Source organism: Sciurus vulgaris (genome assembly GCF_902686455.1).
Source record: "Sciurus vulgaris genome assembly, chromosome: 10".
Lineage (NCBI taxonomy): Eukaryota > Metazoa > Chordata > Mammalia > Rodentia > Sciuridae > Sciurus > Sciurus vulgaris.
This window is the reverse complement of record NC_136470.1, coordinates 140,356,848-140,379,777: the sequence shown is the minus strand read 5'-3', so window position 1 is coordinate 140,379,777 and position 22,930 is coordinate 140,356,848.

The following is a 22,930-nucleotide window of genomic DNA, read 5'->3' as shown; positions in this document are numbered from 1 at the left end:
GAGTCTCTGACCCAGGCCTAGCACGTCACGTCCTCAGCTCTGAGTCATGTCCTCAGCTCAGTTGAATCAGTTTTATTGGTTCCCTTATTAATTGAGGAGTTAAATAAAGTGGGTGATTTAAAATTCTTTTTACACGTGCTCACTTTATATTTTTATAAACACTATGTTTCAAAAACTTTTGAAGGTTATATTTGAACAGTTGATACCAGTTCCCCTTAACAAGAATTGTTTAACCACCAGTCAATTACAAGAGAGAAGGATTTGCTTTTCAGTCACTGGGACACATACAGGCTCTAGTTTGATGGGGCTTGCTCTGAGATGACAATCTAAAGGGTTACGATTGTGACAGTTTACCTCAGTGAAAGAGGAAGAATATGCAAAATAAAATACGACTCCCATACTGAACAGTACTTGAATGTCCGAAGTTCATCAACTGGACTTCATAAAGTAAGGTCTCATTTCCTTTTAAAGTATGGAATGATTGCCAGGAGATTACTGTTTTCAGTGTATTCCTAGCTATCTCTTAGGATTTCATCTATTAATTCAATTGAGTCCCTGAAGATCTAAATTCAAACCTTCAATTCTCAGAAGAGATGAGCCTTGAGGGTCTGTCTCTTAGAGGGTCCAGAATTTCTTCAACTCAGACGTACTCTTGGTGTTCCACTAACATCCCCCTTCGTTCTTCCAGAGCTGTTTAGCGTATATCACTTTGGGGAACTCTAACACTCTTCAGAGACAGTCAGAGATGGACGATATCATCCTCATTTTAGAACAAGGAAGAAAACAGAGACCAGATGCCTTCTCTGGAAACTTCACGTGTATGGGGTGGTTCCTGTGTGACTTGGCTACCGCACATGGCAAAGAATGCAGAAAACATAACGAGGCTGCTCTAAGTTAATAGAGAGAAGTTCCACGCCATTGTCGAGTTAGGAACTACGCAACTCATTTGCAGACAAGCACCACAATCACAAGACCAAGACTTAAGTGAACGTTAAATCCTAGATCGTTTTATTTTCTGTGCGTATCCTACTAACGACGTATAACTGCCAAATCTAGCAAACAGAGAAAACATTGGGCAATTGTAGATGCTCAGTTTGTGGACTTGGATTTCCAATTTGTAGATTTGCCATGGAGCGAGTTCTTGGCTCTTGAGAGGAGTACGAACGTTGTTCAGCTGTCAACTCGGTGAGGAGCTGGGGCGGCTTTATGGCCTGGCCATTTGGAAGCAGTTCTGTGCTTCATTATGAGGTTTTGCTGATGTTTTCACATCATGAGTTGAATTTCGTTGTAAGTCACTACTGTGTTTTCCCATGTTGGGTGTTAATTGTGGCTTTGGAAGTGGCGTCTAGTGAAGCTGTGTCATTTCCAAGTTCTTCGTTGAGTAGGGGTGCTAAGGAAATTCCAGGGAAGCTCTTTGAGGGGAACTTTGCAGTTTAAAAGGTGAAAGGGAAAGAGGTTCAGGAAAGCCAAGCTCGGCTAACTCCCTCCTTTTTGCTTCACTTAGCTTTGCACAAGGGAAAGACGCTATTCCAAGGCTGGTTTTGCAAAGTCTTGAATGAAATATTATTGGACAGAAATTATATGAATGTGAATATCTGATTAAAGTACAGTGTGCAATGAATGATAAGTACTGCTATTCTCTTTCTCATTGCAAATGCAAATACGACTTTTATTTGTAATGCCGTTGCTTAGTTTTTCTCACTTTTTTGAGGGCTTCAGAAAAGAATAGAATAAAACAGGAAGTTAAACTTGACTCTAACCAAGATTAGAGTCTTAGGGAAAAGCTCTGCACTCTCTGAGACTAGTAATCCAAAATCCAAGGGCCTCGCGCCCTTGGCCAGGCCGAACTGAGCTTCCTAGAACCCCTTCCTGAGTGGTTACAGTTGGGATGGTCCCCCAGGGAGAGTCTTCAGATTCTGAGGGCGCAAGGGACACAGCATTACATGCCGTTGCTGGTTTGCTGACCCATCAGGACTCAAAGCAGCAGCAGAGGACACAGCTGCTCCCTCTTCCCCTCTGTTGTCCCCAGTTTCTCTTACCTGGGCTGTAGGCATGTGCTCAGTTCTTGGAGGAAGGCCCTGGTTTTCTGCAAGACATCCATGTCACCCACACCCGCAGCAAACGAGTTTGCGTACGTTTTAGTTCTTTTCCTGTAGAGTTTCAGCTCACGCTTTTGAGTTCCGACTCGCTGTTACTCTCCCCCAACTTACAGGCACCTTTCCTTCCCAGAGGATGGTACTGAAGCTCGGGCACCAGGTGGGAAGAAAGCAGGCTCGGGGAGCACGCAGCCACCGGCACGAGGCCACATCCGTAGATAGACATGTCTCCTGGTGTCTGCAGCCTGAGTGGCCCAGCAGCCCTGCAGAACAGGGGGACACCTACCTGGGGGACAAAACCAGCCCAGGGCTATTTGCATAGTCACCAGACGCACTGCAGACCTGTCCACCTCGCTAGCACCCACAGCCCACCTGAGTCCCCCTCCTCCCCCACGCCCTCAAATAACACACAAGGGGCACTAACAGGAATAGTAACTGATCCCGGATAAGGAAGAAGGGGTCTAGAAAAGGTCACCCAGTCTCAACCTGAGCAAATAAAAGGTTTGAATAGATCTGACCTTGTTAAAGGTTGTAAGACAAAAAGAAAAAACATCATGACTATGGAAACTTTCAGATAAAAAAATTGGAGGAAAGAAGCTCTATATTTCATAGCCTCTATTTTTTACAGAAAAAAGAAAAGGAAATTGACGAAACAGAATGAGACGTCATACCAATAGAATGTGGTGACTAACGCAGAGCCAAGTAAGTCGACTGAGGACAAAGTGGTGCTACCAGGAGACCAAGGTATAAATCAGAAGAGGCGGGTCGTGGCTGAACCTCTCTGGAAGGATGGAGGAAAGGCTCGAGACAGGTGTGGTCAGGGAGAGGAAAACAGCGGTCGCCAACTTCCCTTGAGAAACGTGAAATGTGGGGAAGGAGCAACAATAATAGAGACTATGAGAGTGACGACCTGAAGTTGGCATCATTAACAGGATGGCAAATGTATGCGATGTTTTCACAGGACAGCAATTTTTCCTAAAGGAAGATCCATTTGAATATTTAAAAAGCATTGCAGTAAATACCGATCTAAAGTCTCAGCGCCGGGGCATATCTCTGAGTGAGTGGAGTTCTAGAATAATCTATTACTTAGGCACTTAGAAATATTCCAGTACTAACGAAGTCTGAGGGAGGAGGCAGAACAAAGGGGAGTAGGCCGGCAGAAAGTCTCCTCACCGCGGTGTTCAAGTCAGAAGGCACTAGAAGAACATCGGCCAAGTGCTGAGGGTAAGTAAAGAAAGAGCCGGGCTTTTGTCAGTCTCCAGTGTGGCAGAGGAGAACCTGTAGAAAACCAGGAAACACAAGAATTCGGTCAAAAATTGTAATGAGAGTGTTCCTTAGAGAGGTGCCCAGGGGGTTAAAGTGGCCCACAAGAATATGTGCAGTGGGAAGCCATGGCTGTCTGTAATTCAACAGGACAAAAGAGGAAGAGGCCACTCAGCCCAGTAAGCAGGACCCCTGGGAGGCGCCATGGCCACGGAAGGACACGGACCGTTCCGCAGGTAGCAGATGAAGGGCTGGGGAGGGAGCAGACCCTCGACTCCTTTCTTTTCCTGCCTCCTGCATTCTTCTGGAAACTCTCACTAGACAGATCCAACCAGAAGGCACAAAGCAAAGAGCTGGGTGCTGCTGTCTACGCAGGCCTGCCTCCAGGGCAAGGTAAGGGTGGAGGAATTGGGAAGGGACATCAGCGGATGGGACGCACAAAGAGAGTAGCCACTGCACCCACGAATTTCACACCCAGGCAACCTGTCTTTCAAGTACAAGGGTGACAAACAGCTAGCTTCAAAGGTGCCCGAACCAAAAGACACAGCACCAATAAACCTGTTAGTAACCAAACACCAAAGATAATAATGGCTACTTAGAGATGAAATATAACCAAAGAAGAAATAAACAGAAGAAATAATTCAGTTAATGATAGGCTATGGCGGACACTTCTGGTGATCATTGAATTCAAAATAATTGTTGATACTTTCTGTGGTCTGCCTATTCCTAAAACCCATGCTTTCTCTACTTTTCTACCATTTTTCCAGGATAGATGCTGAGGAATAAGCAGTCTGGTCTTATTCCCTACCTTCATAAGATCTGAAAGTTCAGAAGTTGTTCCTTGAATTTTTCCAACCAGCATGCATTGATTTTTCAATAAAAGGAGAAAAAAATAATAGAAGTATTAAGGAAGTACTGTAATAAATAGCATATTACTTGGGAGACACAAATGTTACTATGCTACTTTTATGTAATTGGCTTTTTAAAAATTTTTTTATTTTTTCTAATTAGTTGTACATGACAGTAGAATGCATTTATACATTTTGATAGATCGTAAATAAATGAAGTGTAATCTCTCATTTCTCTGATTGTACATGTTGCAGGATCACATCAGTCATGCAGTCACACGTGTCCATGAGGTAATAATGTCTGTTTCAGTCTACTACCCTTCCTACCCCTGTCCCCTTCCCTCCCTTCACTCCCTTCTACCTAATATAAAGTAACGCTATTCTTCCCTATCTCCCCACATCTTATTGTGAGTTTGCATCCACATATCAGAGAAAATATTCAACCTTTGGTTTTTTGAGTTTGGCTTATTTCACTTAGCATGATATTATCTAACTCCATCCATTTATCAGCAAATGACATAATTTCATTCTTCTTTAAAGCTGAGTAATATTCCATCATATATATATATATATGTGTGTGTGTGTGTGTGTGTGTGTGTGTGTGTATATACATCACATTTTCTTTATTCATTCATCTGTTGAAGGACACCTAGATTGGTTCCACAGCTTAGCTATTGTAAGTTGAGCTGCGGGATAAACATTGATGTGACTACATCACTTTAATATACTGATTTTAAGTCCTTTGGGTATAAACCTAGGAGTGAGATAACTGGGTCAAATGTTGGTTCTATTCCAAGTTTTCTGAGAAATCTCCATGCCACTTTCCATAATGGTTGCACCAATTTGCAGTCCCACCGGCACAATGTATGAGTGTGCTTTTTCCCCCACATCTTCGCCAACATTTATCATTGCTTCTTTTCTTGATAATTGCCATTCTGATTGGAGTAGATGAAATCTTAGTTCGATTTGCATTTCTCTAATTGCTAGAGATGTTGAACATTTTTCATCTATTTGTTGATCAATGGTATATCTTCTGTGAAGTGTCTGGTGTTCCACCTTCCATTTCTTGACCTGCCAGGAAGGATGAACATCTGCCAGTGACTCCAGGGTTAGGTGCTTCCCTCTCAGGGAATTGACTTTTCTCTGGGTCCATTTTCCATCATCTTGTTTCCTTTTCCTGTAGATTGTTGACCAGGATTTTTTTTTTTCTTTTATAAATTCCGAATATGACTCCCTTTATACACAGTGCAGGTAATTCGGTTTTCTCTTATAAATTTTTGCTATCATCTATTCTTAGGTTTAGGTGTTCATGATCATTAAGACTGAAAATCACTGCAGGTAAGTATCCCTACCATTAGATCTTTTCCTCATTTATAGGCAAAAATAGACCCTTCAACTTGAGATGATTTGAAGCCTGAGGGGAAATTTCCCTTCTTTGGTCAGGTACGTGGTGCAGTGAACATAAGTAACAAAGTTAAAACAATCAGCCTACACTAGATCAGCTTTAATTTCCTCTGCTTCAGAAAAAGCAACAATAGCCTTGGAGGTTGATGGAATAGGGGCTCTTTGCAAAGCTTTCTAAATTAGCTAATTTGGGGAAATTATTTTAGATTTCAAGTTGTGCTAAGTCTCTTTCTAAAACAAATGTATTCCGTCAGTGCGAAAAGGGCACATTAACATACCAAGTGCAAGAGAAGGAGAGGTGCGGAGACAAAGCTTCCTGCCAGGACCCCATCCTGAAGCCCTGTGTGGGTTTAGCCTGAGTGTTCTGCTGGCAGACTAAAGGTTGAGCAGATCTGGTCCAAACTGGTCCCCAGGCTACTCCCACTCAGCCTTCCCGTGAAGAGAGCGAGAACAAACCTGCGTTCAGCTCCCTCTTTCCCTGTAGAGCTCGCCCTGCATTTTCGTGGATGTCGATTTTGGAATATTTGGTTTTTATTGTTGTTTTTGCTTTTTGCTCAGTTTTAATTTCTCAAAAATGCCAAAGCTCGTTCATTCTGTAAGGCCCCTACTATTTGACATGGGAAGACATTTGGAATTTTTGTTAAAAAAAAAAGTTTTTTCACAAATTTGCATTCCTAGAATCCTAGAAGGGGGGTTTATGTTTTCCAAGGGAAGCACTTGTTTTTGGAAGCGTGTGTTCTTTTTATTACCCGAGCACGTTTCCTCATACTTTTTCTTACACGATGGCATGCAGCACTCCTTCCAGTTTACCAGGACACACTGCCTGCTGGCCTGGTTATCTCCAGGAGCGCTTCCCTGACGTTGTGCTCATCTGTCCCACGTCCTGGGACAGTCAGGACACCAGCAGGTGGAATGCGGCCTCCAGAGCCAGCCCAGGGTGTCTAAGCCCTACGAGGGGCAGGAGGGTCAGCCCGGGCAGCACCGTGAGCAGGAAGGCTTGTCTGGTGGGTCACCTTCCTCCACCTTCCTCCTCGGGCAGCCCTCCCTGAACTCCCCACCCATGTTCCCACCCATCCCGCCTCTCCACGTATAAATGTCACACACAAAGGTCCTGTGGCCTCACCAGTCCTCGACCTCAGTAATCCAGAGCAACACGTGGAGCTCCTTCCAAGTGAAAATGCCCTTTCCCAAACATTCACATCACCAGAGAGGCTGGGAAACTCTCAGTTCACTGGGCTCCTCCTTCTGAATCCAGCTGGTCCTGGGCTGGACTGGGCGGCAGTCTGACCCACAGGCACGGAAGGTGAATTCTCCTGACAGCAGGCACATCGAGGACTCTGCAAAGGCTGAAGGGATTTCAGGCTCTGCATACTACACAGCCTCTATTGGAACGGCTCAACCCTCCCGCCTAACACAAAAGCAGACACAGACAGAACATAAACGAGGGGGAACGGCCACACCCAAGCAAATGTTATTTACCAAACAAGCCGTGGCCCAGATAGAACCGCAAGCTGCAGTCTCCAGCACTCCTGGACCCTGGGTGATGTGCTCCAGGTAGCTGTGCGCATTCACTCGCTCAGTGCATGGATATGGGTCTCCTGTAGTGGGCTCCTTTCATACTGCTACACAGGTGGCTGAAAGGCAGTCCTCCCTCATGAGCTAGGAGTTCCAAAGGGAAGATGCTGTGTAAATAATGATAGTGATAATAATAATAATAATAATAATAATTAGATGACCCCAGCAATCAAGAATCTGCCTTTGTGTTAGGATTCCACTCTTCCCAGTGCACTGTAGATCCACATTCTTCAAACATCATGTTCATTTCAAGAGACATGGGATTGCCAACTGCAGGGTAAGAAGCAATCTTGCTTTTGTTGCTCAAAAATCAGCATCAAATCTAGTTGTTCCAAATTCTGAAATAGCATCTCAGTATGCTGTGTTACATTGTGTCAAGATAAATCAAATTTTCTCTCTGCCCATTTCCTAAAGGATTATCTGCCCGCCTTCCTGTGTACTTCTAACTGAAAATTATTATATTATTTGATATGGATTTGAAATGCAACAACTGGACAAAAGCTTTTACATAGAGAGCTAAAAGCTATCTTAAATATCTACATTTATAAACCAAATTTTTAGCAAAGGAGTACAGTGGCTGTGTAGGAGCTACAACTCAAGCAGATTTTCAAACTAATTTTCTCCTATCTCACTTGATTGGATTTTAATAATAAAAAAAAGGTCTAGTAATTGTTTGAGTTTTAACAGAGTAATATTTCATAATCAGTCATTTTACAAACCTTTTTAGAAAAAAAATATCCTATTAGATTTATAGTAGAAAGTAACAAATTACAACCTGGCTTTTAAAGTGTGTGTGTGTGTGTGTGCGTGTGTGTGCATACAGGCACAAAAATATGTAATGTCTTCCATAGTTTAGAAATATGAGGGGGTTTTTGTTCTCACAAATTAAAATAACAGCCTAGCAGGACTCAAGTATGTTTAATTTCCCTCTTTGGGCCATAAAATAAGCCTATTGAATAATAATTCTACCGAGGCACTCTTGGAAATTATTGCTAATAAATGAGCCCATGCAGTTCCCAGTATTACTCTGTTAACATGCACGTCTTTTCGCTTTAAATTTAAACGTGAGAGTTGCTCCGTTGTGCTGCACAGCACGCACACTGCTTCTGTCTTCAATAGGGCGCAGTAGGAATATCACGCAACTGTGGAGCGGAACTGAGGCCGCCATTCATTTCTAACTGCGTGCATCCGCAGAAGAGTCCTGGGGGTTAGGAGTCGGTGGTGGTGTTGGCAAAGGAGGGTGGAGTTGTGGCCATTTTAGGAACAAATTGCACTGTGTGTTTATTGCTTTTCTGTCGTCTTAATAAAAATTCTTTTTAAAAGGTAAAACAGTATAAGATATACAAAATTATTAAAAAAAAATAGATAATTGTTTCCAGAAGTGATGGACAGATAAGCTGAGGCATCTTTTGTTCAGTTTCTGATTGTGTATGCTGTGAACACCTCCCTTTCCCTCCAGAGATGCAGATTAATTCAGAATTATGCTGCCTATATGCTACATCAAAAAATACACCCTCACGTGAGATGATTGTGGTAAGCCTCTTAATCATCATACTAGCTAGTTTTAAGAAAATTAAAAATTAGAGAAAACTGGAAATCAGAAAGTCTAGTAATTAGAAAAGCTTTCTAGAAGTTAGAAATTTTAAATCAAATCATAGATTAGACCGGCAACTCTAACTTGTATCAGGCACTTTTTGAAGTGACTGCCAACAACCATCTTACTGATTCTTCACACTACTATCAGTAATGATAATAGTGACTCCCTGATATATCCTGAGCCAATGAGATAGACTGTCAGACTGAGTAACTTGTTCAGGGTCACTTGGAGAGTTGGTGGCAGAGGGAGGCCAGAGAGTCTGAGTCCTTATTCCCCACAGTACTGAGGATTGAACCCTGGACCACAGCATGGTAGGCAAGTGCTCTGCTGCTCAACTACATCTTCAGCCTTTTTTTGTTTTGTTTTGTTTTTAACTTTAAGATAGAGATTCTTTAATTTGCTATAGTTGACCTTTAACTTGTGATCCTCCTGCCTCAGCCTCCCATGTCACTGGGATTACAGGTATGTGCTACTGTGTCCCTCCTCAAACTTTTTTTTTTTTTTTTACTCCAGTAGTTCTAAAATAATTTTTATATAAAATAATTTTGTATCCTATGGCTCAATTTAAAATAGAACTTACAATTTTCATCGTAAATTTAAATATTTGCAAAGGATGTATTTTCTAACATTAATAAATATTGAGATTTGAAATTTAAAAATCTTTTAAATAAAATAGAATCATGCAATTCCTCAAGAGGAACCTGCATGTTCTGAAGCTCCAATGTATAAGTTTGTTCTATAAACACTGAGGGCACCTCTCTCACTCAGCATCTGGCAGTGAACACTCGTAGAGGAAGACCTATAACTCTAAACATCTGTTCTCATTACCAACACCATTCAAATCCCAGGTGATCGTTTTCCCACATCCCCCGCTCCTGCCCTATACACACACACACACACACACACACACACACACCCCTACATTTAAATGTCATTAATGCTTCCAGGATGTGCTGTCGCTGAGGTCTGAGTGGGACACTGCTTCAGAGGGAAGAGCAGATTTGAAGTGCTGAAGAGATGGACCAATTAATTAACTCGTCAAATCCCTGTACCGGTTGGCCTGGGTCCAGAGCATACTTGCAGGAGCCAAGTAGCAGGTCCTGAGCTGAACGCCTCCTTTCCTGCCTCTCTGAACTCTGATTAGAGTAGCATTTGCAAGATGTGTGCATAGTGGCTAAAGATCACGCATCGGTGATAATACACAAAACTCAGATATAGCTAGACCATTCATGCACTGGCAACTAGATGGAAATTGAACAATAGAATTGGAAGTAATTTTCCTTTTATAAATATATAGAGTAATGTTTTATCCAGTATTACACAATTTAGTGGTTTTCTTGTAAAAGTTTAAAGCTCATGGCGTATATACACTCCAATTTTAAAGAACAATTTTGAATGTTTTAGTAAAAATAGCTTTGTTCAAAAACACTAAAAAGGTCTTTTTATTGTTTTTGCATATTCTGTAAATCTTTTAAAAATATTTATAAATTTGATGCTTTGATTACAATTCTAATTTGCTTTTAATCTTATTAGTTATTATTGTTAACAAAATACACGTTTTTGGTCATGACAGCATAATTATTCACCAAGTAGAGGCAAAAGTTGAATTTGTGGAAGAACAAAAATAAAGCAGGTATGTCTTTATTTTGGGGTGCATTCCTCACAGTTCACCAAACATACATGCTAATAAATAGTTTTGGTTCATTAATATTTTGCCAATTTTCAGATATAAAAAATTCAAAACTTTTCACATTTTTTTCTGAAAACACTGAGAATATTCTTCACGATAAAATAGGGCACATTTACTTACCAATTTGTTGTCCTGACACGTGACTCAAGCATTTAGGCTTATCCAGGTCCCTGGCCTAAGCCCACTCATGCCTGGGCTCAGCCCAGTCTGGAGGCATCTCATAAGTTTCAACACCAGAGTGAGTTGATGCTCACCCTTTTCCACTTTTAAACATTTTACTTACTTATATGACAAATAAAATTCGTATATATTTCTCATGTTTAGAATTATGTACACATTGTGTGAAGGCTAAATTGAGCACATTACCCACTTGTTAAGATCACATTTTTCTTAGAGTAAAAAACTTATTATTCCTTTCAGTCTTTGTACTCAAAGTTCTGTTCTACTTCCCCACAGATATATATTTTAATATAATATTCCTAGTGAGGATACATGTACTTGGAGACCTCTTACTAGTTAGTCTCATTCTTTTTTGCAAAAAAAAATGTAAATTGAGATTTAAATATTCTGTGACTGTAATGCTTTGTATGTCAAAAAATTATGAACTGATTTTATTATAACTATTATTAACATACTAATATATAATAAAATCTATTAATTTTTTGATAAAAACATGAAGTACAAAAAAAAAAACCTCTCCTACTGAGATACCTGGACCTGTTTTAATTACTTCATGGATATTGCTTTTTGTTAGAATAGGATTGGATTTCAGCATCCATTCTATTTTACTCATTCAATTTTTAGTGATTAAGATATTGGGAACATGGAACATTCTTTGCAAAACAAACAGAAGGAATGGAAGGAGAGTCTTACTCCCCGTCAGCAATATCTGGCTCCGACTTTGTCGAGAAGACTGGGCCTTAGCTGCTTCTCCCACCTGCCGGCACCCGGATCCAGCCACCCTCCCCTCGTGCCTGGATGATTCAGGGGGTCTTAGGCGGAGTCCCTGTTTCCACCCTTGCGACCCTTCCATCTGTACCCCACATTAGGTCACAGGGTGGTGATCTGTTAAATGTCAAATCAAATCGCTCCCCGGTTTGAAATTCTCCCTGGGCTTCCCCTCTCACCAGGGAACGCCCCAAACCTCACCAAGGCCTTGGACGTGCGGCAGGCTCTGCTCTGTGGTGGCTCTGGCCTCAGCCCCTGCTGGGGTTCTCCTCCGCTCTCCTGCCCTCTGCCATCGTCCTCTGGAGTGGCGCCCCCTCTCTTAGGGCCTGTGTGCTGCTTCCCCTCTGCCTGGACCACTCTTCCCTGGGCACCCAGCTGCCTTCTTTCTTCCCAGGGGTGGCTCTTTCTCCGGAAGGCTGAAGTCTCAGTCCCTCCCTCTCTGCAGTCCTGCCGCTCCCATAATCCATTTCCCACTGTCCTACTTAACTTTTTCTGCTCAGCAAAGAGCACACACGTGCTAAATATCTTACATTTGAATCTCCTTTACAGTCAGTGTACAGAAAGGTCAGCCCCTCGAAGGCAGCGGTTTTGCGATGTGTCAGTAAACGCTGCGTCTGGAGCTGAGGACAGCCGTGCTCAGTGGACACTGGCTGAACATGGCATTGGTTTTCTGTGCTGCACAGCAAAGCGGCTCAGGCGTGGTATCTGGGAGCCAGTTCTTCGTCCCCTCTCAGGTTCTGACTCAGAAGCCCTGTCTGGTTCAGCCGTGTCCTCTGATCGCAGGGCTGCAGGAATCCCACTGAGTATCAGCCATGTGACTTTCTGCACCTCCGCCTCCTGTTCCCAGGTGGTCACTGCCAGATTTCAGTTCCTCGCAGCTTTACAACTTGGTTTCTGGCCACCAACCAGGACCTACTCTCAATGCTGAAGGCCCCCACAGTTTCTCATCCCTGACCCTCTCACGACGTGGCAGCTTAAGTCCGGAGGTCAGGTGAGACTCTCTCCCTCCAGTCTGGCTGCCCCGTCACATTGGACTCAGGGTGAGGACTGAACCTCAGAGGAGGGGACCCTGGGGTCAACCTAGAACTCTGCTGAGAAGAGAATAAGGTTTTCCTCAGGGTCTCAGCTAAACAAAAGATACTGCTTTTGTTTTCCAGTTATTTGGGTCTGTTAAACTCCTTAAAGAGATTCCGTTTTGGGAAACAAAGTCACACAAGGACAATTGCAAAAGAAAAAGAATTGACCCCCATTTCTCAACATTGCTCAGACTCCAGTTGCAGAAACCCGTTCCCATGGAACAGAGACTCCGAACCCTGAGTCCCTCTAGAACTGTGCCCCAGGGAAGTCTGTTGACGGTCCAGTGGTAAAGATCCCCTAGTTTGAAGAGCATGGATATAATTCATCTCAGCGTTGCTCACATCGAACGTTGGCAATAGCCTGATCTCATGACCTGCCTCCTCCTGTAAGTTCCTCCAGCGGCCGTGACAAGATGCATCTGGAGCCCTAAGACGAGAAGCATCCAGCCACCGGCCCCTAGCTCCAGATGATCTCTTGCTTCTTGGCCATGCCCTTGAAGGAGTCTCAAGCAGTCTGCAAGCTTTCATTCTCTTTTCACGCCTACCTTATCAGCCATTAAGGATTGAACTATGAACACAAATACGAACAGCAATTTCCAATTCTCACAACAAAGGTTAGAGACCACATTTTGCAGAATCCACCTATTCTTATTATGAGGGTCCCAGGAAGAAAAAAACACATTGGCCAAAGGTTGAAGGTCCCGTCTGCAGAACAGAACTAGCTTCCACTGACTGAGAACACAAGAGTGTGACCACATGGAGGGGAAGCGGGTGTGAATGACTTAATCTCTGTGGTGTCATCAGGTGGATGGGCCGTGTTACAACAAGTGTGTGTGTTTAGGGGAAGAACAGTTGTGTTAGAAACAGGAAGGGATGGGAAAAAGACCAGGACGGAGGTCAAGGCAAGGGAATCTGAGTCACCCTGAAGCAGCAGGGAGAGATCCACAGACCTGAAGGACTGTCGAATTCCTCATCCGTGAAGTGAGGCTGAAACCTTACCATCTTCAGCTCCTAAGCACAGGGGTTTCTGGTTCTTACCGCCACACTACTTTCTCAAATAAATTCTTAACTTTAACTGTAGCCTGGGTTCATTTCTGGTCCTCCTCACATGGATGTTGCTTTAAAGAGTTTTCTTTTTAAAATTGCTTGATATACTTTGTTGGACCAAAAATAGTACTTGACTACTGAATGCATACTTAAAATTACAAATGTGTTAACCTACTTTATAGAAATAGATTTCATTTTCTGCAATGTTTATGTGTATAGAAACATTTCTGGAAAACATTCCAAAACATTACCCATCATTGATTTTGAGACTTGGATTTTTTTCAATTTTAACTTGTGTTTCTGCTTACTGGTGTTTTGACTTTTCTTTAACAATAAGAAAGTATAGCCCACTTTGCCTCAAAAGCAAAACAAATCCTTGCTTGAAACAAAAGTTTTGTCTGAGAAAACCTGCTCATTAAAAATCTAAGGACTCTATAAAATATAATTATTATTGAGAAATTATGTATTTTAAAAGCAAACCATACCAACAGAACAGAATTGCTCGGTTAGACTGTGTGAGAAGGAGCCCTTGTGGACTGTCCCGCATGTCCCCAGCTAGAGAGATACTCAAGGGCACTCGTTGCTGGAACAACGCTCCTCACGTAAAACACCTACACGATTAGCATCCCCACGCACAGTTCTTGCTCATTTCTAAATAACTTGAGAAGAAAGACTAAACACAAAGGGCTTTCGAACCCCTGCCTTTGTATTTCCTTCTCCATCACATAAGGCGACACAGGAAAGAACCTCAAGGAGATGAGCTAACCCAAGTCTTGAAGCTCTCTGTGCTCCGAGAGCTTCAGAAGCATATGCAAGGCTGATTTACAAAAGCATTTGAAACCTTAACTACATTTCAGTTCCACATATGTCTATGCATCTATGGCTTTTCATTAATAGACTTCTCATTTTAAGTTTTTGCTTTAGTTCTTCTGATTAAAGGTGGTAAGCATTGAAATAATATTAAAAGAATTAAAATACATTTATTTAAAACTCAAAAAAATCAAATAAGACAGGAAGAAATAAAAGTAACCTACCTTCTCAAGTTTTCTTATTTGTGAGCTTTCAGTACTTACATTAAACTTTAAAGTCACCCTGGAATATTCGGAGTGTGCTAAATAGAAATGGATCAATAAGTATGAAGTTGAACCTGCATCTGACTGTCGAGATCCATCTATTGGATCTCATTTCACTTGCAGTCTCATGTTACAGTAAGAATGGCTTTGGCTGCACATAAAAGGAGAAGAAATGTGCCTTAAAATCATGAGCTTTATTTCCAAATAACAAGGCTTCTGGAGAGAGGCAGGTGCCGGGCTCATTTGGTGGTCCTCCAGGGCCAGTGGTTTTCAGTCCTGCCTGACAAACACAAGACAGCGTCCACTGCCCCAGGCTACAGTCCACCCCATGGCAGGCTTAGGCTTCTACCATTCGCTGCTGGTGACCGATATTTTTATCAGAAAATAATGCATTCCCAAAATCACCCAGCAGATTTACACTTTAGTTTTATCTGCTAAAACTGCCATGCAGCCCCCCTCTAATTAAAAGGGTACCAGATTGCTAAATATTTGACTTTTCCTCTTACTTTTTGTTGGCAGGAAACAGAAGAGAGTTAGACACACATTATCTGTAAGTCAAACTTCGGTCTTTTCTCATCGTGTTGTGTTATTTCTCAATTTTTCATTAACTACATTAAGTGTAAAGTCAACTACTTCTCAAGTGATAAATCTTTTAAGTGTTAGGTAATATTGCCTTTTCTTCTATTAAAAAGAAAGGTTTTAGCCATAAGTTTTCTTGTAAGACTCCCTTTCCCAATCATATGTATCGACACTGGGACAGGTATCACCCCAGCACGGCTCAGACACATCTGTGACCTGTTCTGCAATGCTTTATCACACCCCTAAAAGACAAAATATTTTTAAAAACTTAAGAAACTAAATAGAATTATTAAAAAAGTTTAAAGGGGTAAAATCAAGTATATAAGTGTATACAGTAACTATAAATTAATTTCCTTACAGAAGGACAGGATGTCAAATTGGGCTAAAAAAGAGTTACCTGTTATTTAAAATAAGCGTACATAATGTGATGAATAGACCTGTTTAATATATAGATGACCAGAGGGAGGCAAAGAGATTTAAATTAAAATATCAGGAGAGGTAGTAATATTATTTCAGATGAAATATAGGGATAAGCAACTAAAGAGGACAGAGACACAGTATGCTATAATAAAAGGCATAATTATGAAGCAAATACAGTACCATAACCCCAAGCACCAAACTATATGGGAACTAAACTCAGGTTAAAAATACAATTAGCAATATCTAGTAAGAAAATACAACAAAATACCTTTATGCCTTTCCATTGGGAAATTTTACTGTGTCTTCAGAATCCAACATCTATAAGACAAATGAGTGCTGTCAATTATTAATGAAGAATGCTATTAAAGCCTTTCACTTTAGATGTGATACAACTGAGATGTCTCCATGTAGATATATTGAACAGGCAGCCCAGGACCCAGGAAAGCACACAGTGCCTACTGCACAGGTACTGCTCCCCTGTACACACCTGATGTGCCAGGCAATGGGATGACTTCTTTGGCATCTGAGGAACACACAGGAGTTGACATTTTTCAGCCAGACCTTGCTTTGTTTAGCTTCAATATAGTAGAACAAAACTGGTAGGACGTTAACAGACAGACCATTCAAAAAAGTTTCACTTTCCCAGTCAAGAAAATCCTAGCCAATAGGTAAATGTGCTGTTGCTTCAGAGACCAACTGTAGAAGATTCAAGATGGTGGGCAAGAGGAAGCCTCCATTCCTAGTGGCTCCATGCCTCAGGATTGAGCAGTGGAAGTACTGTGTTGCTTCTCAGCAAGATGGGTGAAAGAAGGATTTCACTACAATTCAATACTGGACAGCCATACTCCCTTAGAGACTCAGAAACTTGGATGCATTGAAAAAAAAAAAAAAAAAAAAAGATGACATTAGAACCAAGCCAGTTGGGGCAGCAGCAGCTATATCACTGTCGGTTCATGCAGAGAATCACAGATCTGTTATGGAAACACCTGAGCCCAGAGAAGAATCCTAAACTTTGTTGATACAGAGGCTTCACTGTGAACTGCTGCCTAAAAAGTGCCCTGTGTTTTCCAACTGGCTGTGGAGAGCTGAGACGGAGCCATCTTGAGGTGGCCTTGCTGCGACTGCTGCTTCAGAGCCGGGAGGTCACAGACAACACTGACATACTATCCCAGCAAGCACCTACCATGTGGCCAAGGGTGTACCTACAGAACAGAAGTGAAGCAAGCACAGAAAATGTTATACCCAGAGGGATTCAAGTCAGGAAAGCAAAAGGAGCCCAACTCACTTCTTCTTTGAGTCTGGCAACTCGCATGAGCAGCTGAAGTGGGCTGGGATTCAGAATAGGCAGGTATGAAGACACTCAGGCACTGAGCCTGGAAAGCCTGGGTTCCTGGGAAACACAGTGTGGAGAATGGATCCTCTGCTCCATGAGTAGAATCCTTGGGGGGATCCTGAGTTCAGACTCCCAGAAGAGATCGGCAACTGCCAGGCACTAGGAGTGGATTGATCTAATCCCTCCAGAGCAGATGCCACCCAGCAAAGCCCCTGAGGCCTGATTAGACCTAAGTCCTGCCTGCCAGAACTTCACTTATAGAATTCTGCAGTGGTTCCACATGGGAGTGCATCGATCTAGTCTGCAGAAAACTCCAGCTGACAGTACTTCCCACTCCATCCTACTTCATACAGGGGAGAAGGGAAGCCGAGACTTGTTTCAACCAGCTGCAGTCTTAGACCATCCAACTGGCATTGTGGAGGAGAAATGCAAGAAGAAGGGGCTAATGACACCCAGCCTTGCTCTCACTCTTAGCACATAGCTGAAGAGCAAATGCGAAACAAGACGGTAGAGCATAGACAGTGACTACCCATTCTCATAGACTATTTTGACCACTTCAGTGCAGAAAATCCTTCATTGTTCATTAAAAAACTTTTTCTTTCTTTTCTTTCTTGTGTGTGCATGTGTGTGTGTGTGTGTGTGAGAGAGAGAGAGAGAGAGAGAGAGAGAAGAGTTTGCCATGCTGATTGGTTTATGGGCATATAAACTATATATAATATATATGCTATATATATATGTGTATGTATATATATACACACACACACACACACACATACACACACACACATACATACATACTTGCTTCTTTTTTCTCAATTTTAGCATTTTCTATTTATTTTCCCTCACCTTGCATTATGAAGATTAGGGTTTTTTGGTTTGCATATTTTGGTTTTCTTTCTTATTCTTTTTATTTGTTTCTCCTTTTCTCTTTTTCCTCTCTTCCTAATAGCCAATTTCCATTGTTTTCCTCTCTCCCTTTACTTGGTTTCTACTATTTTTAGCATCCTTTCTTATAACATAACCAGCTTCATCTCTTCTACCTTCTCTCTGTTCACTTTTTGGAATTTTAAACTCTTTTCTGCCTTGTAGCATATTTTCTTTTCTCTTTATTAGTTGCATTTTTACCATCTTGTAGAACTAATTGGTTTATATAACTCCTGCCACCAACATTAATGCTGATCAATTATAACTACTGTGGATGGTATAGGTGATACCTGCTGTTTGCTTTAAAGCCAGATTTAATCTGTGGTTATTGTTTTTACTGTCGATAATGGTTGACCTCACCATTCCTGTTTTTTGTGGTAATTAACATTGTACATGTCATAGTAGAAATGGGGTATTTACTTTAATACTGTGTATTGTTTGCTTTGAGTATAGCTATTGTTTGCTTCACCATAATCTGTGAGTTGTTGGGAACCTACAGGTATACTACAAGTTCACAGGGTTGAGACTCTGTTTCTGGACTAAACTCAACCAAAAGAGAACACACCTTGCTCCACACACAAATTAATGACAATCTTTAGCTATACTTTAATACAAAGAATACAAGAGACAAAAACCCAAATGACCAGGCACCAAATAGAAATGTACATGGTGGACCCCCAGGTCCCACCTATAAACAGTCACTAATATAGCAAAAAAAAAAAAAAAAGAAAAAGAAAAAAGAAAAAAGAAAATGAAAAACAGAAAATTAACACAAAGGCTGTGATTACCACACCTATGAGGAGTCTCAATCTAAATCATTCTAGGACACTTTGGCAAATGAAGTCTTGGCCCTCCCTCGGCAAGCCCTATCATAACAGCAAGAGAAATTTCTCCCAAGAGGTGCATAAAACCCAACACAGGAATAAAAGAAATGTGAAAAAATAACATCTCCCAAACTTCATAAGTCACCAACAACTGACCCCAAAGTTATTGAAGTGGGTGAATTATCAGATAAAGAATTCAGAAGAATCATTATAAAATTGATCAATGAATTCCAGGAGAACACAGAAAAACAGCTGAATGAATTAAGGAAGTCAGTTACAGGATATGAATGAGAAATTTAATAAGAGGATAGAAATATTAAAAATGAACCAAACAGAAATCTAGCAAATGAATGATACAATAGATCAAATAAAACATTCAGTTGAAAGTCTAATAGAGTAGACCATGCTGAAAACAGAATCTCAGAACTAGAAGACAAAGTGGCTAGCCTTGAATATTCAGACAGCATTAAAGAAAAGAAAATAAGTAACCATCATCAGAATATGCAAAAACTCTGGGTCAACAAGGAAACAAATTTAAGAATCATTGAAATTGAGGAGGGTTGTGAGATGTGGGCTAATGGAATTGATAACCTCTTCAGGTTTTTAATAATAGCAAAAAATTTTCCCAACATCGAGAATGAGATGGACATCCACATTCAGGATGCATTCAGAAACCCAAGTAGACAAGATCAAAAAAGAACCTCTCCATGACACAGTATAATGAAAATGCCTAGCATACAGAACAAAGATAGAATTTTAAAAGCCTCAAGAGAAAATTTTAGGTTTCATTTAGAGGCAAGCCTACCAAAAATTACTTCCAATTTCTAAGCACAAACTCTTAAAAGTCAGAAGGACTTGGAATGATATGTTCCAAGTCCTGAAAGAAAATAACTGTCAACCAAGATGGCTATATCCAGCAAAGCTATCCTTCAAAATTGATGAAGAAATAAGAACCTTCCAAGATAAGTAGAAATGTAAAGAATTCATGACTCCTAAATGAGCACTACAGAATTTAAATAAATATTCCATGCAAAAAAAATCAAAAACAAACCCCAGAGCTCACAAATGAACAAATCTTATTTAAAGAGTAACTAAGCAAATGAGAAACATGACCAAATTAAGCATTAGAAACAAATCAAAATGGCGGGAATGGATAATATTGTTGGATATAAATGGTTTAAACTTTCTGATTAAAAGACCTAGACTGGGAGAATGGATTTAAAAACAAGACCCAACTATGTGTTGTTTGCAAGAGATATACCTTATAGGCAAAGACAGCCACAGGCTGAAAGAAAGAATGAAAATTGATACCCTATGCAAACAGAGGCTGAAAATGTTCAGGGGTATCTACTCTCATATCTGACAAAACTGACTTCAAATTAAAATTTATCAGAAGAGACAGAGAGGTTTCTTCTTACTGGTAAGAGGAACAATCCAACAATATAACAATAATATAACAATGTAATAATAATAAGTATTTATGCCCCAAACAAGAAGGCAACTAATTATATAATAGAGAAATTACTTGATAGGCCTCAGATAGACCACAATACAATAATACTGGGTGATGTCAACACACTTCTCTCACCATTAGATAGGTCATCCAGACATAAACCCATTAAAGATATTTTGGAATTGAAAAATATTATGAATCAAATGGACTGAACAGATATCCATAGACTTTTTCATCTAATAACAGATGAATGCACTTTTTTCTCAATGGCTGATGGAATCTTTTCCATAATAGATCATATTTTTGATCACAAAACAAAAACAAAAAAATTATATAATTTATTGAATCTTATCAGGTCATAATGGAATGACATTGGAAATCAATATGACAAAATCCTACAGAAACTATATATGAACATCTAGAGATTGAATGATACACTTTTGAATGATGAATGGGTGATAAAAGAAATCAAGAGAGAAATTTGAAACTTTTTAGGCTCAAATGAAAATGATGATACGACATACCAGAACCCCAGGACACTATGATGGAGTTTTAAGAGGAAAGTTTATAAATACGAGCACCTACATAAGAATATCAGAAATATCCCAAATATACAACTTAATGACGCATCTCAAGGCCCTTGAAAGAGAAGAACAAATGAATTCCAAAGCCAGTAAAAAGAAGAAAACATTTAAGATGAGAGCTAAAATCAATGAAACTGAGAATTAAAAATATACAAAGGATCAATGAAACAGAGTTGGTTCTTTGAAAAGATAAAAAGAAATTGATAACCCCTTAGCTAAGCTAACCAAAAGAAAATAAGAGAAAATGTCAATTAATAAAATTAGAGAAAAAAAGAGAAATGACCAAAAAATCACAGAAATCCATGGGATCATTAAGGATTATTTTGAAAACTTATAATCCAAAAAATTGAGAAACCAAGGAGAAATGGATACATTTCTAGACAAATACAGTGTGCCAAAACTGAATTAAGAAGAGACAGAAAACCTTAATATATCAATAACTACCTCTGAAATAGAAGCAGAAATAAAGTCTTTCAACAAAGAAAAGTCCAGGATGAGATGGATTCTCCACTGAATTCTACCAGACCTTTAAAGAAGAACTAATGCCAATACTCCTCAAATTATTCCATGAAATAGAAAGGAATGAAATACTTCCCAATCCATTCTATGAATCCAGTATCACACTCATACCAAAACCAGGTAAGGATAAAATCAAGAAAAGAAAGCTACAGACCAATATCACTGATAAACTTAAGTGCAAAATTACTCAACAAATTTTAGCAAATTGTGTTCAACAACATATTAAGAAGATTGCACCATTACACATTTGATTTTATTCCAGAAATACAAGAATGGTTTAATATATGCAAATCAATACATGCAATTCATCACACAAATAGAAAAAAGAAAAAAATCACTTAGTCATCTCAATAGATGCAAAGAAGGTGTCAACAAAATTCAGCACATATTTATCATAAAACCACTGAAGGAACTAGGGACTGAAGGAACCCACCTCAGCATTGTAAAGGCTACACATGAAAACCCCAAGCCAAACTCATAAGAAGTTGGGGGAAAACAGAGAATTTTCTTCAGAATCTGGAATAAGACAAGGATATTCACTCTTACCATTCCTATATAACATAGTGTTAGAATTTCTAGTCACAACAATTAGGCAAGAGAAGGAAATAAAAGGGTTAAAAATAGGAAAGGAAGAAGTCAAATTATGACTGTTTGCAGATACGATCCTATACCTAGAAGATTCAAAAGCTCCGCCAAAAGACTCCTAGAGCTAATAAAAAAAAAACTTGGCAGAATACCAAGTTGCAAAATTAACGTGTGAAAATCAATAGCTTTCTTACATCTCAACAATGAAGCCGCTAAGAAAGAAATCAGGAAAATAATTCCATTTATAATAGCCTCAAAACAAACAAACAACCAAACACCAGGAATACATCTAACCAAGGAGAGAAGACCTCTACAATAAAAACTATAGAACATTAAACAAAGAAATCGAAGACCTCAGAAGAAAGGACCCCCCATGTTCATGTTCATGGATGGGCAGAATTAATATTGTCAACATGGCCATAATGGGCTGGGGGTACAGCTCAGCTGGTAGAGTGCTTGCCTCACATGCACAAGGTCCTGGGTTCAATCCCCAGCACCGCAAAAGAAAAAAAAATGTCCATACTACCAAAAGCCATATACAGATTCAATGCAATACCTATCAAAATACCAATAACATTCTTCACAGGACTAGAAAAAAAAAGTCCTAAAATTCATTTGGAAGAGTAAAAGACCTCAAATAGAGTAATTCTAAGCCAAAAAAGCAAATGCAGGAGTCATCACAATAGCTGTCTTCAAATTATACTACAGAGCTACAGTAACAAAAACTGTGTGGTGCTGGCATAAAAACAGACACATAGAACAATGGTACAGAACAGAGGACACCGAGTAACCCTCACATCTACAGTCATCAGATCCTTGAAAAGTGGCCCAAAAAATACATTGGAGGAAAGTCTGCTTTTTTAAAAAATGGGCTGGAAAATTTGGTTATCCATCTATAGAAGAATAAAACTAGACCCCTATCTCTCACCCTGCACAAATCAACTCAAAATGAATCAAAATGTAGGAATTGGACCAGAAACTAGAAGAGAACATAGGGTCAATGCTCCAGCATATGGGCACAGGAAATGACCTTCTCAATAGGACCCCGACGGTTCAGGAAATAATGACAAAAGTTAATAAATGGGATGGAAT